The following is a 22,896-nucleotide window of genomic DNA, read 5'->3' as shown; positions in this document are numbered from 1 at the left end:
ACCTGCCCTACCTCACATGAATTTTGAATAAATATAGTTAAATCCATCGCGGCCCATTGTCATCCCTAAGTGGAAATGGAAGTGTCCATAGAGAAGGTATAGAGTTAATCACTGAAATTTTTAGGTTGTACATCAGAGTATAGTTGCTCACAAGCAATGAAATTTCGCAAGAGGGTTTCCGTATCACAAGTGATGTGAAAACTAGGGATTGTCATCAATCCTGGAAGGATATATTTCATAACCTCAATTGCTTAAGAGATCAAATAACTTCTTTAAAACACACTCTGAATTCAGTGAGCTCGATTTTTTATTCTTTCATCTTTTGTTGTTATTATTATTTTGGTGCTACACTTGAGTGACTTGTGGCTCTAACTAAAGCTAGTCTTTCCTACAACATACAAAGAACATCCTGACAATAATAGAACTTCCTTACCAAAGAGTGTAAATATAGATAAATTAACAAACGGAGTTTTTCTGACTATATACTAGCAGGGTTTGTCACACTTTACGCGATGATGTTTGATTGGACACGAATTTTATGAAAGACAAAAATTTGAAATTTATCTATAAATCATCTCATTAACGCCTTTAGCTAACGCCATCCTCACTGACATATGATATATATTTCCCAGAAAGTATTCTCTTTCACCTTTTTATACTTATGTTTCTTTTATCAAAACCATGCTTTAATTAAGCCATGGTGATTGTCAGTTCCGTACCATGAGTTAGTTATACAATGTTGTTGTAGGGACAAGTCAAGAAGATTACTGATAGATCAATAAAAAAATTGTTCCAATGAGCTTGAATCTTCTTAAAGAAAGCGAGATATTCATGTCAATTTGAAGATATATTTTATTTTATAACTGTAATTGTATTTTCACCAACAATTAATAAACCTCAAGATTAATAGATACTTGAAATAAACTAATTAGCATTCAACTAATGGCAACCTTATGAAGAGAGATCATGATTAATGAAAAACTCATAAGCTCATCAACACTACAATTGAGACAATTACTACTTAACGAAACCTGTAAAAGCTAGAATAGTATGTATAGTTGTGAGTATGAGGAGTGTGATAGCTACCACAATTGAAGCTCCTTTCCAAGGACTATTAAAATAATTGTGCCTCAAACTTGCCTTCATTCTGTTCCATGTTTTTTTACAATGTTCAGATGCTTTTAAGCATTCTTCTTTGTAATAGAAGTCAGAATACGTAGTGACTCCATTTCCGTTTTTGTTGAAGAGGCTAGCCACTTCTTTGTCCTCTCCCATCCAGTTCTCTATGATTCCTTTCTGGCGAAACAAACTCACATCTTTTTCTAAGTCGATAAGATGATCCATGAAAGCTGCAAAATCAGTGAAATACTTATATTGTACATCAGATGATTGTTGCTCATAAGCAATGATATTTTGCAGGATGGTTTCTGTGGCATCATATACTCGAAAACAAGGGATTGTCATCAATCCATTCTCAAACTTTATACTATCAAATAAACTTGTTTTATGCTTTAACGAAGCTAACTCCAGCTTGGGAAAGCTCTGTTGCATTTGGCATGACCTTATTTCGCGTTATTTCATTGTTTAAATCTTTCTTGGGATTCTTGCCATGACATGAAGCAATGTGAACGGCATGAAGTAAATGTTTGATATTACTATTTTCTGTGTTTTTAAAGGATTCACTGATCATGTTTGGCGAGTCAACAAAAAACACAATTGAACCATTCACCAGTATCAAGATATAGATGATTCATTGTCTTTTTTTGTCATGTCATGAAGCTTGTTGAGGACAAAGGAAGTTGGTTTTCTAGTAACATCAAGTCTCGGAATATTGGATGACATATGTAACCACCAAAACTGATAACACAAATGTCACAACCCTCTCGAATAAACTCAACCACAAAATAACCATCGAGCAACATCATTTGACAAAATTGACTATTATTACAAAGCTCTTCTATATCTTTTCCTTCTTTTCATCATCATCTTCTTCTTTGTCTTCAGATTCTGATTTGTTTGATGGGTTGGGTTGATTGAGGAAATATTGATTTTTGTTTCTTGGATTTAGATTATGGATTTGGGTCTTTTCTTTAGATTTTAGAGAGTATATTTTACCCACAAATCGGGTGGGTTTATTGGATTATGGGGCGGGTTCTTAGAATTTGGGTTAAAAGAAATGGTCAATCGGGTAGTGGCTTAGGATTTAGCCATGTGTACACAAAGAGTGTGCCGTTAGTGGGAGGGGTAAATGTGCACCAATTATTGAACGACAGTGGCTGAGATGGACGAAAATTATAACGAAGGGTATAGACATACCATTTTTCAAAGTTCGGAGGTATATTTGTCTTTTTTCCCAAACAATAATAAAAGTTCATTCCACTATTTTACGGTAATGTAAAATGGAGTTAAACAAAAATAAATAAATTGAAACAAACGGACTCAAGAATTGACTAAGTCAATGACTATATATATTCCACAATATTTTACTTTTGAGTACGAAAAATAAAGTTAGGTATAAAATTAATATTACAAAAGTAAGGTAGTTGAGTAGGTTCTTTAATATCACGACAAAAGTACAAACATATTATTTAATTCAGTTCCAAGACAACTTTATTTTTATGTCTCCATTTGGGTAAATTAACTGTATAGTAATAGGAAAGAAAAAGGATCATCATAACGACAGGAAAATAGACATTTATTTTAATATAACTCACAAGTAAATATGAATGAAGTAATTTTTTTCTATTCTCCCTTTAAAAGTAATTAATTGTCTTTGAAAGTAAAACAAATTAATATTGATTATGTTTTATAAAAAAGTTAAAAGTAAACTAATAATAAAATATATTTTTTATTTACGATTTTTTCAAGAACATGTAAAAATATGACGATTAATATGAGACCGAGAAAATAGTATAGTATTGTAGCTCTCCAAGACGACTTAGAATTAAGTAGTCAACTGAATATTAAAGCTTTCCCTTTCAGTTCATTTCAATGTCTAGTTATATTGTTCATTTCTTGATTGATAATTAGACAACAATATACAAAAAAGACTTTTACCATCAATCACGCATTAATAAAGAGTGCGAAAATCTTTACTTAATTGTCATTAGTTTCAATATCGTTATAGAAACAACGTGTACTACTTGAAGTAAATGTTTCTTATCACGTCTTTCAATATCAAATAGAATGGAATTCATCAGAAATGAATCACCGGTTACTGATATATATCCAAAGTTAACAACATGGCTAAACAAAGTGATCGCCAGTTTCTCCAATGGTAATTCACCATGTTTCGCTGTGATAAAATGAAGCCGGTCCAGGATATAAAAAGGAATTTGGTTTTCTAGCAACAACAAGTCTCGGAGTATTTGATTATATTTGTAATCAACAAAATTGATAATTTTTTCTTCTCCTTCTGGATATATTTCAGAACGCTCTCGAATAAACTCAACCACAAAACAACTATCAAGCTAAGCAATAACATTTTTACAAAATTCATGACTATCATTAGTATCGAGGTCTTTTATATCGTCGTAACACATTAGTGCTTTTTACTTCAGAAACTCCAAACAACTGATGCAACTTTACACATCAAGTCCCTCTTCTCGTTTTAGAAACCGTTGTAGGTACAACAGTTTGTACTTTTCCATTGGACCAAGTTAGGATTTTTCTTATGGTAAGGACCAATAGAGACCATCTTTGGTGTATAAGAATCTGGATTTGATTCACGTAGCCGCACATTTACTTTAAATATGATACTCGATTTAAAAGATGATTTGGCCAAATCCTCAAATATTTTATCAAAGATTTGATTTATACATTCAGATGCTTACAATTGCAAATCATGTTGGGGATAAGTCGACAACTAAAAATTCGAGAAAAGGCTCAAATATAACATCAAACTAAGAAAAAAGGCTCATCTATGCGATGCATCCGTTAAAAGTTTGGCTTATCTATGCCATTTCCGTTTCAGAAAAGACTCACTCATACCATTATTTGTTATTAACTGAAAACAATTTCGACTTTACAAAATTATTTTTTACACGTGGTCAATTATGATTACACCATTAATTAAATTATTTTTTAAAGAGAAAAACTCAAATATATCATCGAACTATGAGAAATGGGAAAAAGTCCATCTATGTCATCCGTTAAATGTTTGGTTCATCTATACTATTTTAGTTAACAAATAATGGCATGGATGAACCTTTCTAAAACAAAAAATGACATAGAAAACAAACATATCATATTTGTTGATTTAAAGGGTATAAATGATGAAGTTCAAAAATGAAAAGGCTAAATATAGTCAACTTGTTTGTTGGAAATCATCAAGTTAACATGAAGATATGAACTCCGGTAAGAGGATATAAGTTGGAAGAATTAATCAATGTGTTATTATCGTGGGTTGTGGATTAACTAGCATACAATCACAAATAAAGAAAATAGAGAAGAAGAAAAACACAAGAATTTAATGAGGTTTGGCTAGGCCTAATCATTCAAGCAAAAGCAGAGAGAGGTTTCTTCTATGAAAGAAAAGAAGAAAGTGTACAATACTTTCAAGCTCTTAAGACTAGTATATTGTAAATCATGTACAATGCTTTAGAATCTCCAATTGCATCCCATTCCTATATATAGAACCCAAGCAGTCCCAAACCTATAAGGAAAAAGTTTCCCCTATCCTAAAAGGAGAATATATTTGTCATGCCCCGAACCTACACCCTGGGTGGGACTGGTACTCGAGAACCATTGTTGGCCCCAAGAGAACCCTTGGCCTTGCTACTTACTCAGCGGAAGACTTAACTCATGAAAAATACTTTTAAAAGTAAACTGAACTACTCAATAAACACTTATAATGTATCAAGATAACATTCACTGGCCAAAAATGGCAACTCAAGTCTCAACCATTAAAACAGGAAATAGAAACTCAAGAACAAACATCTGACTGTCTATGAAGCCTCTAAACAATTGATATGGATATCGGGACAAGACCCACGACATCCTAATGAACTAATAATAATACTGAAAGAAATAAAAAGGGATCCTCCGGAAAGCAAAGAGGGTCACCACAAGACTCTGAGTGCTCAACTGGATCAACGATGCACTGGATGCTGATCCTGGTTACTTATGTCTGCATCATAAGAAGATGTAGGCCAAATGACATCAGTACATTGAATGTATGAGAATGCGAGGGGAATTCTAAAACAAGACATAAGCTTGAAAGAAATTGAAGAACTTACCTGGCTCAACTCAACTCAACTTAACTGAACTCATTTCAATATAAAGCAGTATAAAACAAGTGCAATATAAAGAAAAGTTATTTAAAACATGTATGTCAACTCTGTGTATTTGGAAATACAATAATACTCTGTGTGTATGCAAAGATACACTATAACTCTGAAATGTATGTAAAAATACAAATAAACAGTGTATATAAGAATACAATTACTTCTGTGGGAGTTTCTCTAACCGACAACCATCACGTAAGAGCTATTGTGATGATACAACGTTTTGCCTCACGCTACCAGGGCCGTCATATACCTTGCCGAGGGTATAAAACCTGAACTACTAAGTGGATCCACTAGTCTATGCTAAAAAGCACTAAGGAATCATCTAAAAAGTATGACCCTTTTCTACCCATGGTGGCTACATGGTTTATGGGGGCTGTGAGTTGTCTGAACTCTCCCCCACATCGGTGCTCAATACTACTCCCAAAATATGATACTAGCTCTTATGTTTAAAAACATACTTCTTTACGTGATTTGAGATAATTGCTCAAAAAATTAGCTCAAAGGCTATGTTGGAAATCAAAATTTCCTCTCTTGCTTAATTGTGAAAGCATTTACTCTTTTCTAAAAACTAGCTCAAAGACTCTTTGGAATTCAAGGTTTCCTTTTCTTGTTTATATGTGAAAACATTTTAACTCTTTGGGAATGCATAGTCTCCATATACTTTGAAGAAATGAACTTCAACTTTACTCTTTACTCAACTCAAAACTCAAGTCTTAAAACAAAGTTAAATCATTTGTAAAAGAATTTTGGAAAACTCTCTTTACTTCTCTTGACTTGACTCTTAACTGATCCTTGAATTGAATTATGGATTCAAGGATTGATATTTGTAATGGAAAAGATCTCATGATGTTTATGAGTGCTTTTAGATAGTTAAACACGAGAAAAAAATCAAGAAATTACTGTCTGGAAGCAAGTCCGCGACACGGAGATGTATTTAAATATTTGGTTGCGAAATAATTTTGAGGCAGAACGGTCCGTGACTGCTCTGCGACGCGAGGAGAACTTTTTCCCATTCTGAGGAACAAGTCCGCGACGCGGACCTGGTACCCAGATTCTGCCGACTTTTTCCTTCTTCGTTTTCTGACCCCAATTCACCTAAACTCGGTTCTTCTTCTCAAATTCCCTTTAGATTCAGATACCCAGCTGCATATGTACACAAGAATCTAATCAAACACAACTCTAAAATCAGCCTTAAACTCTCAAGAACTCCTCAATCTCATCCCACATTCAAGAACGAAAGTAAATTCAAGACACATATCAAGAACATTTAAACTTTCAACTTTTAGGACGAATTCATGCTGAATTAAACATGTTTTGTGCAAGGGTGAACGAACCCAACGATGTGTGAACTCACATACCTCGTAGGGATCACCCCTTGATGAAATCCACAAGTGATTCTTGAAGAACTTGATGATTTTTGCTCCTTCTCCTCCTTTCTCTTCTTCTTCTTCTCTTCTATGAAACCCTAACTCAATATGGTAAAAGCGTAAACTGAATCCTATCAGTTTAGACCCCAATTAATTACCAAAAAATTAAATCAAGTCATGGGGTATGGAAAAGACCATAATGCCCTTCAAAAACCCGAATTAGACTTTCCTTAATTGAACAACCCAACTTCCAATGGGCGTATCTCACTCATACAAACTCAAAATCACACAAACTCAGCGGCGTTGGAAAGATAATTCCAAGATATTTTCTACGGTATCTGGAAGTACACCTAACTCATCCTGAGCTAGGAGTTATGGTTGTTTGAAGTTGACAAAAACCCAAACTTAACATAACTTAACAAATTTCCAGATTTTTACAGTCTTTCCAAAAATGACTTTTTCCAAATTTTAAATTCTTTCTTGTTCCTTCAATTAACGAGATGTTACAATATTCCTTTCCCAGATCTACTAGGACAAAAAATCTCAAGTCTGATGATAGCAAGAAGTTCACTCAAATCATTGAAGACACAATACAAAGCTTGGGACAGGGAGTCAAACCAAGTAGCAGATAGTTTAGCCAAGATTGTCTCAACATTACAATTGAGACGGTTACTCCTACTTCCTTTACGGAACATGTGAAAGCTAGAATAGTTTGTATAGTTATGAGTATGAGAAGTATGATGGCTGCCACAGTTGAAGCTCCTACCCAAGGACTACTAAAATAATTGTGCTTCAAAATTTCCTTCATTCTATTCCATGGTTTTTCACTATATTCAATTGCTTGTTTGAATTCCTCATTGTAATAGAAGTCAGGATACGGCGTGACCCCATTTCCGATTTTGTTGAAGAGGCTAGCCACGTTTTTGTCGTCTCCCATCAAGTTCACTATGATTCCTTTCTGGCAAAGCAAATATAATTCACATCTTTTTCTGAGTCGATAAGATTATCCATGAAAATAGCATAATGACTGAAATATTTAGATAATTGTACATCAGATGACTGTTGCTCATAAGCAATGAGATTTCACAAGAGGGTTTCCGTATCACTAATCGGCCATATCCAGTTACTTCACTCTAATTAATCAGTTACTTCACTCTCACTAATCGGCCATATCGTTCTTAGTTTTTTTGTACTGCCATATGATTGTGGCGTACCTTTGACGATGGTACCTTACATCGATATCAATGAAACCCATATAAAAAATTCCATTGTTGATATATTCAAATTTCAAAACCTTTGCAGCAAATTGAGAAAGATACCATCTCTAATTATGTTAACAATGGTGTCCAGGTCAACTTGTACAATACTTTAACAACTCCACTAAGTACTTACTATGACAATAGACAATAGCTAAGCCAGAATAAGTCAAGTAACTTTTTTGATCTATAAAATATATAATCATGATTTTTCTATATACACATTACATAACATCATTTTTTGGCAAATATTGTTTAACTAACTACCATTCGATCTACGTGGCTCTATCATTGCTGCTACCTCAAATCAACACAAGTATTAGATAATTTTTTCTGCCATAACATAAGCGGATAGGGAAACACCCCCCACTTTGGTTTGTTTTGTTTTTGCTGGAATTTGAACTCTGACATAAATTAATTAATGGACTGAAAAAGCAAAAAAAAACAATGAATAGAAAGCAGAGATTGAGATGTTTGGAATTTTCTTAGACAATGTATAATGATTGATTCATCTGTCAGTTTCTTGCCAATTGATCGATCTAAGGGTCTGGGAAGAAATAATTTATTACTACATAATACAGTTCATGTCTATGTCCAGAATTCATAATTACAAAAGAAAGAAGCATGTTTTTTAAATGCTTACGTTCAGTGATGGAGCCAGAAACTTCACAACGAGTGTTAAGTGTTAAATTGAATTTGCTCTTCTTAAAAAATGAAAAAAAAAATGCTAATTTGTGTGTCTTTACTTTTCAAGATGCCTAAAACCAATAGGCAACATCATATTTTTATGTCAAGGGTATCCAAAATATATTATTTAACCACTTTGTTTATCATTGAAATTGCAAATTGCGTAGAGAATGAATTGGTTTATTGTCGACTTGTCTCAAAAAATTAAAGAAATTTCTCCAGGAACAAGATTAAAGACTTGTCACTATATTGATCATCACCATTAATGATGATTATAATGTGAGTATGGACACCAATGAGCTATTATTTTGTTAAGTTAACTGGAGTGAAACAGGGTGGTTGGCAAGTCCTTTTCCTCAATCTTGACACCACTTAACATAAGAAGAAAAAAAAATCTTACTCCATTATAGTATAGAAAGACAAGTCACTTCACCTAGGAAAATGAGGTTTGTCAAAAAAAAAAAAAAGTTTATACTTCTTTTTAAAACCTTCAAATTCATGTAACTATTGTCTTGGCCGAAAGAAGTTTTTCGAAACTAAAATTGATAAAATCTTATCTAAGATCAACAATGTGAGATTGAATGCATTAGTTATATTATCAATTGAAAAGGAATTACTAAAACAAATCGATTTGAAAAGAGTAATTAATGACTTCACATTTAAAAAGACAAGAAAAATAGATTTTAAATAAATATATACATGATTATTATTTGTTTTTGAAAAAAAAAAAGAATAAAAAAAATATTAGCACCCCTCTTTAAGGTTTGACTTTAGACCTTCAATCATGTTGAGTCGGCCCCAAATACAGTGAAGAGGACACAAAGTCAAAAAATTAATTAATGGAAGATTCAAAAAAAAAGTGACAGTGACTTAACACACACGAAGGAGTGGATGGTTTTGAAACCCATGGTATCATTTCGTTACGATTGCAAAGTTACTGTGCAAATTGTAATGATGTATATACGATATAATTTTTCGACAAAAAAGTGTGGAATTAGCCCCTGATCACAAAGCAAATCTGTCAACTCAAAAGTTGAAAACACCACATGTGCACACAAACAGCCAAAAGAAAGAAATACAAAACCTTTGCAACAAATTGAGAAAGATACATTCTTTTATTATGTTTGTGTGCACATGTGGTGTTTTCAACTTTTGAGTTGACAGATTTGCTTTGTGATACTTTAACAACTCCACTAAGTACTTACTATGGCAATAGATAGCTAAGCTAGAATTAGTCAAGTAACTTTTTTTTATCTATAAATGTATAATCATGATTTTTCTATATACACATTACATATATAACATTGTTTTTTGACAAATAATGTTTAACTAATTACCATTCGATCATGTGGCTCTGTCATTGCTGTTGTTGACACCCAATTTTAGACCTCCACAATATATATTAATCATCGAGTTTTTTTAATTTCAAACGATTTGAAATAATTAGTTTTATAACATTCAAAATATTTTTCAAGTTATTTTAAAGTAAATTTAGTCGTTTTTATAATTTTTAAATAATAAATATGTTTTTTTATATAATTTTATATATAATTAGTACATTTTATAAATATCTGAAAAATCATCTCAAAAAAAGATTTTGTTTTGTTTAAATATTTTTACTAATTAATTTAGGTATATAATAGTTTACATTTTTAAATCATTAGTTTACAATTAAGTCAATTATTTTATTTTGTTAAAGATTAAGAAGCATATTTAATTACTGGCCGAAATTACTAAATGAATTGAATTTGGCTACATTCCTAGTTCATTGACTACATCGATTTTACTTTCTTATTCTCGTCTGTCGATTACAGGAACTGGTCTGAATTCTTGAAGCTTAGTGGTGGAAGGCTTCTGCAGAGCTCGTTGTTCCAGTAAACGGTATATAACTTCAGTTTTCTTTAAGTCTCTCTTTGCTTAGCTGATTGTTTGATGACGATAGTTGTATGAAGATTAGATTTCTTTGTTTTGACTGCAATTTTGGTGTCGGCTTACTTAGTTTTGAATATGATTTGTACGGGTGTGTGAATCTTAAAGTTGATCATATTTTTATTTTTATTTTTCTCTTCAAATCAATTTCAAGTTTATAATTAGATATTATGCTTGTTTTTCTTTAGCTTCCGAATTTTATCTCATTTGGTTTCAAACTTTTCCACTAGTCTTGGTTTGCCTCTGTTTGTTGTGAATTCAATATAGCTTGACGTCCCAATCCCCTGTTCACTTCAAGGCTGCCTTCTTTAAGCCTCTCCCTGCTTATCAATTTTATTCCTTTTTCTCTTCAAATATCTGATGCATAGCTTCACTAAAAGCATAAATCTGTTGGGTTAATTTCAAGTGTGGTTGTCCTAGTTTTAATTGTAATTAGGAAAATACGGCTTGCTTATATTCTAATCATAAGTTCGACAATTTGTTTTAGCTTCGTGTCGCCTTCTATCTTTAAGTTACATTCATGTTAAGAATATTTGGTCGCATTACCGCTTGCTTCGTGGCTTGCTTGCGAATGTAATGATGGCGCTCCTTTCGTGTCTTTAAATCTGCATAAAGCGAGAGAAAATTGTATATATACATATATTTTCGTTCCCCTCTCCCCTCTCCCAGATCTCGCGCGTTACTCTCCCATATCTCGCTCGCCTGTCTCTTCCTCACCTTTCTCGCTTATACAAACAGAATTGTATAAATTACGTTTCTGTTTGTATAAAACGAGAGAAAATTGTATATACACATGCAAATACATATATCTTTGTCCTATACACTTATAATTTACAATACAAATATTCTCCTGCCCAATTCTCTTTTGTCTTTCTCTCTTTCTCGCTTTATACAAACACATATTATACAATTGATCTTTTGTATATGTATATTGAAACAGAAACATATTATAGACAACTGCTTTCTTTTGTATATGTATAGCGTTTTAATTTATACATATTTATGTTTGTTATAGAGCGCAATTATGCAAACTATAGTTATAGCATACAAATATAATTTTTGTGTTTGCTATATGTAAAAGTTGTAGGACAGGTGCAAAGTGGACCAAAGGCCCAAAAGCGAAATTAGGCCCAAGTATCGGCCCGGACGAACATAAATCAGACTTGGGCCTAAGACTCTCTCCTGTTTTATTTGTTTCGTATTTGTTTAATAGTTTATTTGCTAGTTAATTCTAATGTTTTTCTTTAATTCAATTCCTCAGAAAATGAACCAATCGTATCTTTTAAAATCAAACAAGTATATTTTATTTGACTTTATAATATCTAGTACTTAAGTAATATCCTTATATCATCTCTCTTCCCTTTAAAAACAATTTAAGTCTTAAGTTGTTATTTCTTCAAACCAAGTATGCATATTTTTCTTAAATTAATTAGCCAAATAGTTAGTTATTGGATAACCGCATGTTAGCGGATGTTCTAGGTGCTTTAAAACCCTTTCTAGAACATTAATATGAACCCCGAACCCTTTAGATATTTTCAATTGGTTTATGTTTTAATCTTTTGAAAAATAATAGTTTTCTTAATTCTACTTTAAAAATTAAATGACTGACTCTTAAAAACTCGTCGTTTTCTTTTCTAAATAAAACAGATGTTTCCTCAAATCAACACAAATATTAGATAATTTGTCTGCCATAACATAAGCGGATAGGATAACACCCCAAACTTTGGTTTATTTTGTTTTTACTGGCATTTGAACTCTGACATAAATTAATTAATGGACTGATAAGGCAAAGATAACAAAATAAGGCAGAGGTTGAGATGTTTGGAATTTTTTTAGGAAAAATATTATTGCAGTGAGAGATCAATAAAGCTCTTTATCTTTAACTAGAAAGTTTCTTAGAATTTGCTGTAACGTACCCCTCTGCTCTATTTTTCTTTCAACTCTAATTTTCTAAAAAATAGGAAAAAGCCATCAAAGAAGTATGTACAAGTAATTACTGAGGATGATTTTGAGTTCTGGTGTATGGAATTCCTTAATCATCAAAAGAGACTGAGATATTTGCAACAAGCATCCATACAAAAGCATTGACAAAGCAAGTCTTTGCTGGTTTTAGAAGCAAGCTAGGAGAAATTGTTCCTTCACTCACTAGCTTGAGAGGAAGTGTTGAAGATAAGGAACATGTTGAACAACGTGGTACAATCAACGTTAGTTGTTAAAAACAGAGGTGTATCCAGGATTTCGGTTAGATGGGTGCACGATTACGAAAAAATGTATCTTAAATGTAAATTTGATCGATTTGACGTTTAGTTTGTAATATGAACCATTAAAGTTTAAAAATTATAGGTCCAAAATATATAATACTACTAGTTTTAAATTTTAATATACACATTTGATTTAATTATATAAAAAATCTACAATGCTAAATTTTTTAGGAATTCTCAATGTAACACACTTGAAAATTTTGAAAGAATAAAGGAAAAAAACAAAAGAAAAATTAGTTGAAATGACAAAAGTGTAACTGATAACCACTTGGAAAAGGGTTACTCAAAGAGACAAGATAGATATAAGATTTAAATTTCTATCTCTCACTTAGAGAAGTGCACCCAATCATCATCGCATTATTATATGATACTTTGAACATGGGTTCATACATCTATATTTAAATATTTTTTTAAAAATATAACACTACTATATATGATCTAGAGAGGGGAGCATGGGTTCACGTGAACCACGACACTTCCTCTAGATACGCCTCTGGTTAAAGAGTACTTAAAGTTGCACTAGGACGAGGCTACTGTGTTAGCTGAGTGCGACTAGGCTATTGCGTTTTGTTAAAGAGTTATAGTCGTAGTAGTAGTCCACCTCTACTCTTGTAATTGTATTTATATTGTAGTATAACTCCAAATCCTTAGATCTAAATTTTCTCTCATTTTATGTTTGACTCCTCAGCAAAAGCTTCAAAAGTTCAGTATTTACAAGCCCTAATCTTTCAATTTTTTCTTCTACAATGTATAATGATTTATTCATCTGTCAGTTTCTTGCCATTTGATCGACCTAAGGGTCTGGGAAGAAATAAAAAGGAAACGGGTTAGGGTGGGTCGAATATGGTGTTAATGAGTCAGGTTTAATTTCAAATTTAATTAAATTAGATCAGTTTTTATTTTGGCACGTGGACCTCTGACAAGAGGTCACATGGAAAAAAAGATTTTGCAAAACCATCAAATTCGACCATTAAAAAATAGCACGAATGGGTCTTTCTGTTACGACAGTGGCATGGTTGAGCTCAATTATTAATAGATCGCATGGATGAACTTTTTCTCAATGTTCGATGACATATTTGAACTTTTTTTGACTAGTTGTTTTGGTGAAATGGACCTCTAATAAAAGACGCATGTGGAAAAAATCCTAATCGTTAAAAAATAATGGCACGAATGGATCTAGACATAAAGGCAGTGCCATGATTTAGCCAACTATAAACAAATGACATAAATGAGTCACCCCCCGCCATTGGAAAATAACTTAGCACCAATTGAAACTCAAGGAAATTTCCATCTTCAGCTAGTCGATTCTAGACTGCCCCTAGTAGGGCTCTATCTGAACATTGGAACAATAATGAGAAAAATGCTCTACTCCCTTATATGCATAGGCCTTTTTTATTCGCGAAATGTATCTTATTACATACTTTGAGAACAAACCAAGGGCTTGTTTGGTGTGAGGGATTAAATATAATAGTGATGGGATAAAAAAAATTTATGTTGTTTGGTTGCCATGTTTGGGATAACTTATCCCACCATGTATATCATAGTGATGGGATAAGTTATCCCAGGATACAGTGGCGTACGCATGATTTTTTCTAAGCGGTGTCACCATAAAGAGACAAAAATCCTAGGATACAGTGGCGTATGCAGGATTTTTTCTAAGCGGTGTCACCATTAAAGAGACAAAAATGACTCAAGAAGAAAATAAAAGAAGGTTTTGCTTTAGGCCTCCAAAAATTTGAGGCCTCTTTTAGTTAGATAATATTTTAAAATTTTAAATTAAACCATTCACATTTTCATATTATTAAATAAAGTTTTATACAACATGTGACTTGTGAGACTTCACCAAGAACGGAAAGAAAATTGAACAAACTCACAAGTCAGAAATATACAAATACAAGAATTTAAGGAGTCAACACTATTTGTATTTAACTATAATTCTAATTGATAAAGGACTCAAAGATTTTGAGTTTTATATTAATTCTAAAAATAAAAAAAAAGTAGCTAGATTTTGAATGAATTAGATTGGGTCGATAGGTTTTTAATAAAGGGGACCTATTGTTTTGAATTTAAAACAAAATTTTAATAAATTTTAAAAAGGAAAAAATTCAAACGTGAAAAAAAAAAAAGACGCGAATAAACTAGAGTAAAAATACACACCTCGGAATCGAACTCGTGACGCTGCCCTTTGCGTGCAGCACGTCTGCCACCTGAGCCAAGCGCAATCAGTGACAATGGTGTCCTTTGAAATATTTTATCTTTTAGCATCTTTTATTTTTTATTTTTTATTTTTTTTGTTTTACAGGTATATTTCGTAAAAAATTTCGACAAAGCCGTGTCACGTGATACACCTTCCATATAGGTAAATCTGCCCCTGCCAGGATAGCTAACCTCAGGATAACTTATTTCCAACCAAACGACCCCTAAAGATTTAAAATTTGCCTCAAATCACAAGCAAGTTTACCTCAAATATGCTATTAATGCAAAAAAAATAAAAAATTACCTCAAATAAAAATATGGATTAAATAAGATAATTTTATAAATATGAGCTGAAATTATTAGCTTTAGTCCTACCCCATAATGGAGGTGAGACACAATATTAAGCTCATCAACACACAAATAATTGCTTAATGAGGAATCACTCGATGAGTCAATAGTTGTGTTACACAACTACAACAAAGATGACTTATTAACATAACCGGTAAAAGCCAGAACAATCTGTATAGCTGTGAGCACAAGAAGTGTAATAGCTGCCACAGTTGAAGCTCTTGCCCAAGGACTCTGAAAATAGTTATGCTTCAAACTTGCCTTCATTTGACTCCATGGCTTCTCACAATGTTGAATCAATTTACTGCATTCTTTTATGTAATAAAAGTCTGTGATTGCCACCCCATCTGAAAGTTTCTTGAAGATGTTGGCCACTTGTTTGTCATTTCTGAAAAACTTTCAACAATATCACTGTCAAGGTTATCGCCATAACACTTTAGTGCTTCATATTTCAGTTTATCAATTTCAGTAATACAACTTTCCACATCAAACCCCTTTTTCCGCTTGAGATATCGTTGTAGGTTCAACAGTTTGTACTTTTCCATGGAGCCAAGTTGAGAATTTTTCTTGTGATAAGGACCAATGGAGATCAACATTGGTGTATAAGCATCTGGATTTGATTTCCGTAGCCCCACATTTACTTTGAATATGGTCGCAAAGTTGATGCATGTAGCGTCCAAATTCTAAAATCTTTCATTAATTATTTGATTTGTGCAACTCTTTGTTTGTCACAGTACAACATTTGTTTCCGGATTTGTGCAACTCTTTGTTTATAATTGTTGCTAGTAATTAATTGTCTCTAAATAAATATATTTAACGAAAATGAATTCTATTACCGATAATTAATTATCTGTAAAAATCATTTTTGATGGGAGTGTGTTATGCAATATTGAAGTCAAGTGGAGAGCTTCTGTTTGGTAGTAGCAAGTGTGTGTTCAAGCAAATTTCTTGAATTGATTAAAAAAAATCTGATAATTAAGCTAAAATAGTCTATATAGTTATGAGTATCACTATTAAAAAAAATTAAATTTAGTGAAGGACAAATTTTATAGTTAAACATCAAAATTCGTTGCTAATCTTCTTTAGTGACGAATTTTTGTTAGCTAAAATAGTGACGAACTAACAACGAAATTAGTAGCTAATTTCAATTTTTCTAATAGTGCATGAGGAGTATACTATATATAGATTTTCTAGCAAACCTGCCTATATTACTAACATGAAATAATATGCATTTTGAGAAAAGTATCATAGAATAAAGTGTATAGACATTACAATTAAGAAAACATATCATAGTATATGTATACCACTTTGACTGTGTGTTCAAACCACCATTTATTCTAAAATTTGATATCAAGTTTAATTAGTTGAAGAAGAACACTTTTAGGGTGTGTTAAGTACGATGGAAGATTGTTATTTTTTTTTTTGAAAATTAAGTGAGTTTCTTATTTATTTTTAATGTTTAATAAATAAGTTGAAAATAATATTTTGAAAAAAACTCATCCATAGATTTTAAAAGTAGATCGAATTATTATCATGAAATTACGATGTTTAATTACATTTTTTCATCCATTAAGGATTAACCAATCTCCAACATAGTTGACAGATAAGAATTAATTTTGGACCTATAATTTTTTGAAGTTTAACAAGTTCAATAATAAAAATCTAAAGGTCAAACCGCGTCAAACTTTTATCATAGATCCCCTTTTTGTAATAATGCACTCATCCTATCAAAATTTTGAAAACGTCTCTGTACCAACCCCGTAGTCCTCATCCCCACCACTTTCACATCCTTAACGCCATGCCGACCTTAATATTAGATTTTATACAAATATATAGAGCTTAGAATAAACCTGCAAATGAAACTTATACGGATTCAAGAATATTAGATGAATCAATCTTTTTCCTCTTTGAGAATCTGATCCAAGAATTGACAATATGCCACTTCTTGCATTCTTCACAGTCTACTAATTACACAATTTATATATATGGGGTGTTTTTGGCTGACGTTGTGAATGCAAATAAAATGGGCAGGGGATTGTTTTCTTAGATCTTAATGTGCTTGCTTGCATAGTGAATAGAGCTATCTGATACATGTTGTTGTAGGAGGTGAAATATATAGATGTTTTGAAATAAACTAAATTAACATCCAATTATAAAACCCAATACATAAAGGGGATATGAAAAACTCATAAGTTCATCAACACGAATGCAAATTGGAAACACTACAATTGAGACAATCATGATAATTACTACTTACTTAACGGCACTTGTGATAGCTAATATAGTCTGTATAGTTGTGAGTATGAGGAGTATGATGGCTCCCACAGTTGAAGCTCCTACCCAAGGACTACTAAAATAATTATGCTTCAAATTTGCCTTCATTTTGTTCCATGGTTTTTGACAATGTTCAGCTGCTTTTCTGAATTCTTCTTTGTAATAGAAGTCGGAATATGTTGTGACCCCATTTCCGATTTTGTTGAAGAGGCTAGCCACGTCTTTGTCCTCTCCTATCCAGTTCACTATGATTCCTTTTTGTCGAAGCAAATTCACATCTTTGTCTGAGTCGATAAGATGATTCATGAAAGTTGTATAATCACTGAAATAGGTAGGATGTACATCAAATGATTGTTGCTCATAAGCAATGAGATTTCGGAGGACGGTTTCTGTATCATCTTTCACTCGAAAACAAGGAATTTCCATCAATCCTTTCTCGAACTTTATATCCAATAAATTTGTCATATCACCAATATTGTCTTTGTTTTTATTAATAAAACTGACTTTTGCAAAGCTAACTCCAGCTTCAGAAAGCTCTGTTGCATTTGACATAACCATATGCCATGTTATGTCATCGGTTGATTTTTTCATGCGATTCCCTTGACATGAAAATATGTGTACTAAATGAAGTAAATGTTTGATATCTTTTGCATTACATTTTGTCTTTTTAAAGGATTCAGGGGTCATTTTTGGCAAGTCAACAAAAAAGGTAAATGAATTACCCACTAGTATTGCCAATGGTAATTCATCATCTTGTTTTGTCATGTCATAAAGTTGGTTGAGGACAAAGAAAGGAAGTTGATTTCTAGTAACATCAAGTCTCGAAATATGTAATTATCATTAATATTGGTAATCTTTTCTTCTCCTTCTCGACACATTTCACAATATTCTCGAATAAACTCAACCACAAAACAACCATCAAGCAACAACATTTGACAAAATTCATGACTATTATCAGTATCGTTGTCTTCTATATCGTTGTAACACTTCAGTACTTCCTCCTTCTGTTTCTCCAATTCACTAATGCAACTTTCCACATCAAGCCCCTCTTTTCGTTGAAGAACCCGTCGTAGGTACAATAATTTGTACTTTTTCATTGGACCAAGTTGGTGATTTTTCTTATGGTAAGGACCAATAGAGACCATTTTTGGTGTATAAGCAACTGGATTTGATTCACGTAGCCACACATTTACGTTGAATATGGTACTCGATTCAATAGACAAATTGTCTAAATCAAACATTTCATTTACAGATTTCTTTGTCTGTGATCCTAATGGATCTTGATCATTTGTGTCCTTTATGTCGATTAAATGATCCACTTTCCTCTCTTCTTCAATCTGTAATGGTTTAGTCATAGTTCTTTGCAATACAAGGAATTTCAAGTTAGGGGGTGTAATTGATTAAGAAGAAGTTTAGTAAAAAGGCAAACTTGGCTCCAACAGCCTATTATTTAATGTTTAAGTGTCAATACAGTTGAGATCAAATTTGAATGTTTATTTATATATTTTTCCTTTTATAGAATAATTAAGTACTTAATTACAAGACTAGTAATATTATATTTAACTGAATCTTAAAATTGTTAAAGTTCAACACATTCACAAGATGAATATTGTAAAGATTTTGTTCATATATATTTAATCGTATAAGTATGCTTACACTTTAGGTCTTAGGATCTTTATATTTAAGGCATAATACATAGAATGCCTTTTAACTTGGTCTGAGTTGTCATCTATGCCCTCCAACTTTAGGCACTTAAACTTGTATAAAATTGAACAAGTAAACACAAATGTCCTACGTGACATAATACACATAGGATGCACGTAGGATGTCACATAGAACGTATATGTTTACTTGTTCAATTTTATACATGTGTAGGTGTCTACTTGTGCATACTCAGAGTTGGGGGCATAGATGCAAGTTGAAGTCAAGTTAAAGGGCACATTTATCTATTATGCCTTAAATTGCACCTAATAAAAGTGGGTTAATGAAAAAAATACCTCATGTTTTTCAGTTTGAAGAAGTAGTGGAATTTGGTTATCTATTGAGGTAATCTCAATGGAGTGTGTCATCCTGCTTTCTTCAACTCTAATTCCTACAAAAGACATTATTTTTTTTAGTGTCAACTCATTTTATTATTAATCCAAAGCAATATATTCATTGCAGAATTTGATTTGAAAAGAAAAAGGACAAAGCAATATATCAACTCTCATGTTACTTTATAAAAGAACCCCTCTATGTCTTGTCAAAAATTAATCTGTTGAAAAAGAAACTAATTTGATCTATTAAAAATAAAAAGATCAGGAAGTAATACACACATTAATTTAATGAAAACATATACTCTCATTTTTAATTTGTTTTTCCTGTTTTTTTTTTAAAAAAAACTTTAAGAAGAATGTTTCATATTTTGGTAGATTCTAATTTTTAACATCATATATTTATGATCAAAAGATTAAAATACATTTTGATACATTTTATATATTTATAGTTTAAGATTATAAGATTCATTTTTTTTTTGTTATTTTCTTAAATTTTGTATCAAATCAAAACCAGTCAAATAAATTGAAACAGATACACAACTAAAAAGACACTATTTTCCTATTGAAATTTTCTAAAGAAAAATATTCAGTGATTATTCCCACATACATTTTAATTGAAAAAATGAGAAGAAAAATAGTAATGTTTTCAACCCATAAAAATTAGGAAGCTTTACAACTAAAAATTTCTTTATCTTCTTGAACTTTGTATCTGTTTTATACCATGTATTTTTTCAGTGAACAACTAGTTGCTTGAAAATTAATGAATAAAAAATATGCTTTAAAACATAAATTTATCATTAATTCGCGCGGTAAAACCCACTCCTACTTCTAATAGTGAGAATTGTAGAGATGTGGTAGGGATCTTTGAAGCATGTAAGTTGTTTGGGTGAAGAGCAATAAAATGTTTTTCTTCACAAATAAATAACAGAAGCAATTTATTTTTTCATATTCTCATTCCCCTTTCCCTTTCCACTAAAAAATATTATGTAGAAAAAGAATTAATAAAGAGTAATTGTTTAGCATAGAACAAGAAAAATCTAGAAAAAGAAATACCTCTTTTTGGTTTGTCTGTTTCTTTTTTAATTTGTTTGTTTCTTTTTTTGGTCTGTTGTTTCTATGAAATGTGATCAAATATTCATATATAATATAATAACATAACATTTTATATGTGGTCTTGTTTTGGTCTTTCAACACAAAAAATTGTTGGCCACTGATGGAAAGATAAGGAGAAGTCTGCTGACTCAACAAGTCAATTATTATTTATACTATAATATATAAATATGTCTTTTAATTTGGCTTCTAAATCTTTCAACTTTGGGTGTGCATAAGTAGACACTTAAACTTGTATAAAATTGCACAAATAGACATACACATCCTACGTGCAAGGTCATCTCAACAAGTTTGGAGGTCTAAAGTCAAACTTTATAAAGAAGTCTTATTTTTTTTTAGTTGACACATAAATTGAATAATTATAACAAAGTTAGTGTAATCCTACAAATTAAATGAGGTCTGGAGAGGTAGGATATACGCGAACATTATGAAATAAAAATGTAAACAATGTAAATTTTCAATGAAAAATATATAACGTAAAGATGGAATAATAAAACATGACTCAAAAATTTGAAATGTTTATATAATGATATCGAAATAGTGTTGCGTTGAATTTGATAAGTTGATATAATGATATTAAAATAGTGTTGATCAGTTTTAGTGTTTGAAATTTGAAGAAGACATCAAAACATGGAGGATGTCACATAGGACCCAAAATTGACATGTAGGATGCCACGTAGGAAGAATGTGTCTATATGTGCATATAAGTTTAAGTGTCTACTTGTGTATGCATATTAAAAGTTGGAGGGCATAGATGTCAACTGAAGTCAAGTTAAAAGACATATTTATGTATTATGCCTATTTACTTATTAACATTTAATTTTTGATGTGTCATTAAAAATAATGTGGAATTTCACGTGTAGTTAGTTGTCTTACACACACTAATTGAATGAGAACATAATTTAAAATAGTGTTTCATTGAATTGAAGTGTTTGATAAATCTTGAATAAAAGGATTCAGTTGAAAATCCGAGCCAAATACAAAAGTCTTCCAAGTCATTCCGCCTGAAGAAACCAAAGAAGATGTAATGGTTAGAAAAAAAATAAAATTGCCTTACTAGTTTTGACAAGATATTTTTTTGGTAATAAGAGATTTATTTAATAATCATAATTAAGAGTCATCATTATACAAATACTCCTCAAACAACGTAGTGTCCAACCTTTCTATATCAAATACAGGAGTAATAAAAGTGGGGAAAATAAGGTAGGTACATCATTAATTGGAAACCAAATACTCCTCAAACAAAACTTTTTTTGACTAGCTGTTTTGGTGATGTGGACCCCTAATAAAAGACGCATGTGGAAAAAATCTTAATCGTTAAAAAATAATGGCACAAATGGATCTAGACATAAAGGCTAGCCAACTATCAATAGATGACATAAATGAGTCTTTTTTCAAAGTTCGATAGCATATTTGAGCATTTTTCCTTTAAAATATTATGTTAAGTTCCCAACAAAAGGGAGACACTCCACCCCCCCCCCCCACCCACCCCCCGCCATTGGAAAATAACTTAGCACCAATTGAAACTCAAGGAAATTTCCCTCTTCAGCTAGTCGATTCTAGACTCCCCTTAGTAGGGCTCTATCTACCCCATAATGGAGGTGAGACACAATATTAAGCTCATCAACACAAATAATTGCATAATGAGGAATCACTCGATGAGTCAACAGTTGTGTTACATAGCTACAACAAAGATTACTTATTAACATAACCGGTAAAAGCCAGAACAGTCTGTATAACTGTGAGCACAAGAAGTGTAATAGCTGCCACAGTTGAAGCTCCTACCCAAGGACTCTGAAAATAGTTGTGCCTCAAACTTGCCTTCATTTGATTCCATGGCTTTTCACAATGTTGAATCAATTTACTGCATTCTTTCATGTAATAAAAGTCTCTGATTACCACCCCATCTGAAAGTTTCTTGAAGATGCTGGCCACTTCTTTGTCATCTCCCATGCCCTTAAGGATGATTTTGTTTTGGCGAAGAAAATTCACATCTCTATGTGAGCCAATAAGTTGAGTCATTAAATGTGCATAATTCGAGAAATACGGATATAGTTCTTTTGAAGTATGTTGCTCAAAAGCTATCATATTTCTCATGAAGGTTTCCATAGTATCCTCAATCGCGAAACACGGAATTTTCATTA

General features: G+C 31.9%; 2 pseudogenes; both read right to left on the bottom strand.

Moving 5' to 3' along the window:
* Positions 1-1,017: 1,017 nt before the first annotated feature.
* Positions 1,018-15,928, bottom strand: LOC125819146 (UPF0481 protein At3g47200-like; annotated as a pseudogene).
* A 1,657-nt stretch (positions 15,929-17,585) lies between these two features.
* LOC125818751 (putative UPF0481 protein At3g02645) lies at positions 17,586-19,694 on the bottom strand (annotated as a pseudogene).
* Positions 19,695-22,896: the final 3,202 nt, after the last annotated feature.

The sequence above is a fragment of the Solanum verrucosum genome, unplaced genomic scaffold (assembly GCF_900185275.1).
Source record: "Solanum verrucosum unplaced genomic scaffold, falcon-dt-bn FXZP01000252.1, whole genome shotgun sequence".
Classification (NCBI taxonomy): domain Eukaryota; kingdom Viridiplantae; phylum Streptophyta; class Magnoliopsida; order Solanales; family Solanaceae; genus Solanum; species Solanum verrucosum.
Note: the sequence above shows the minus strand (reverse complement) of the source record. Positions and strands in the feature narration are given on the sequence as shown.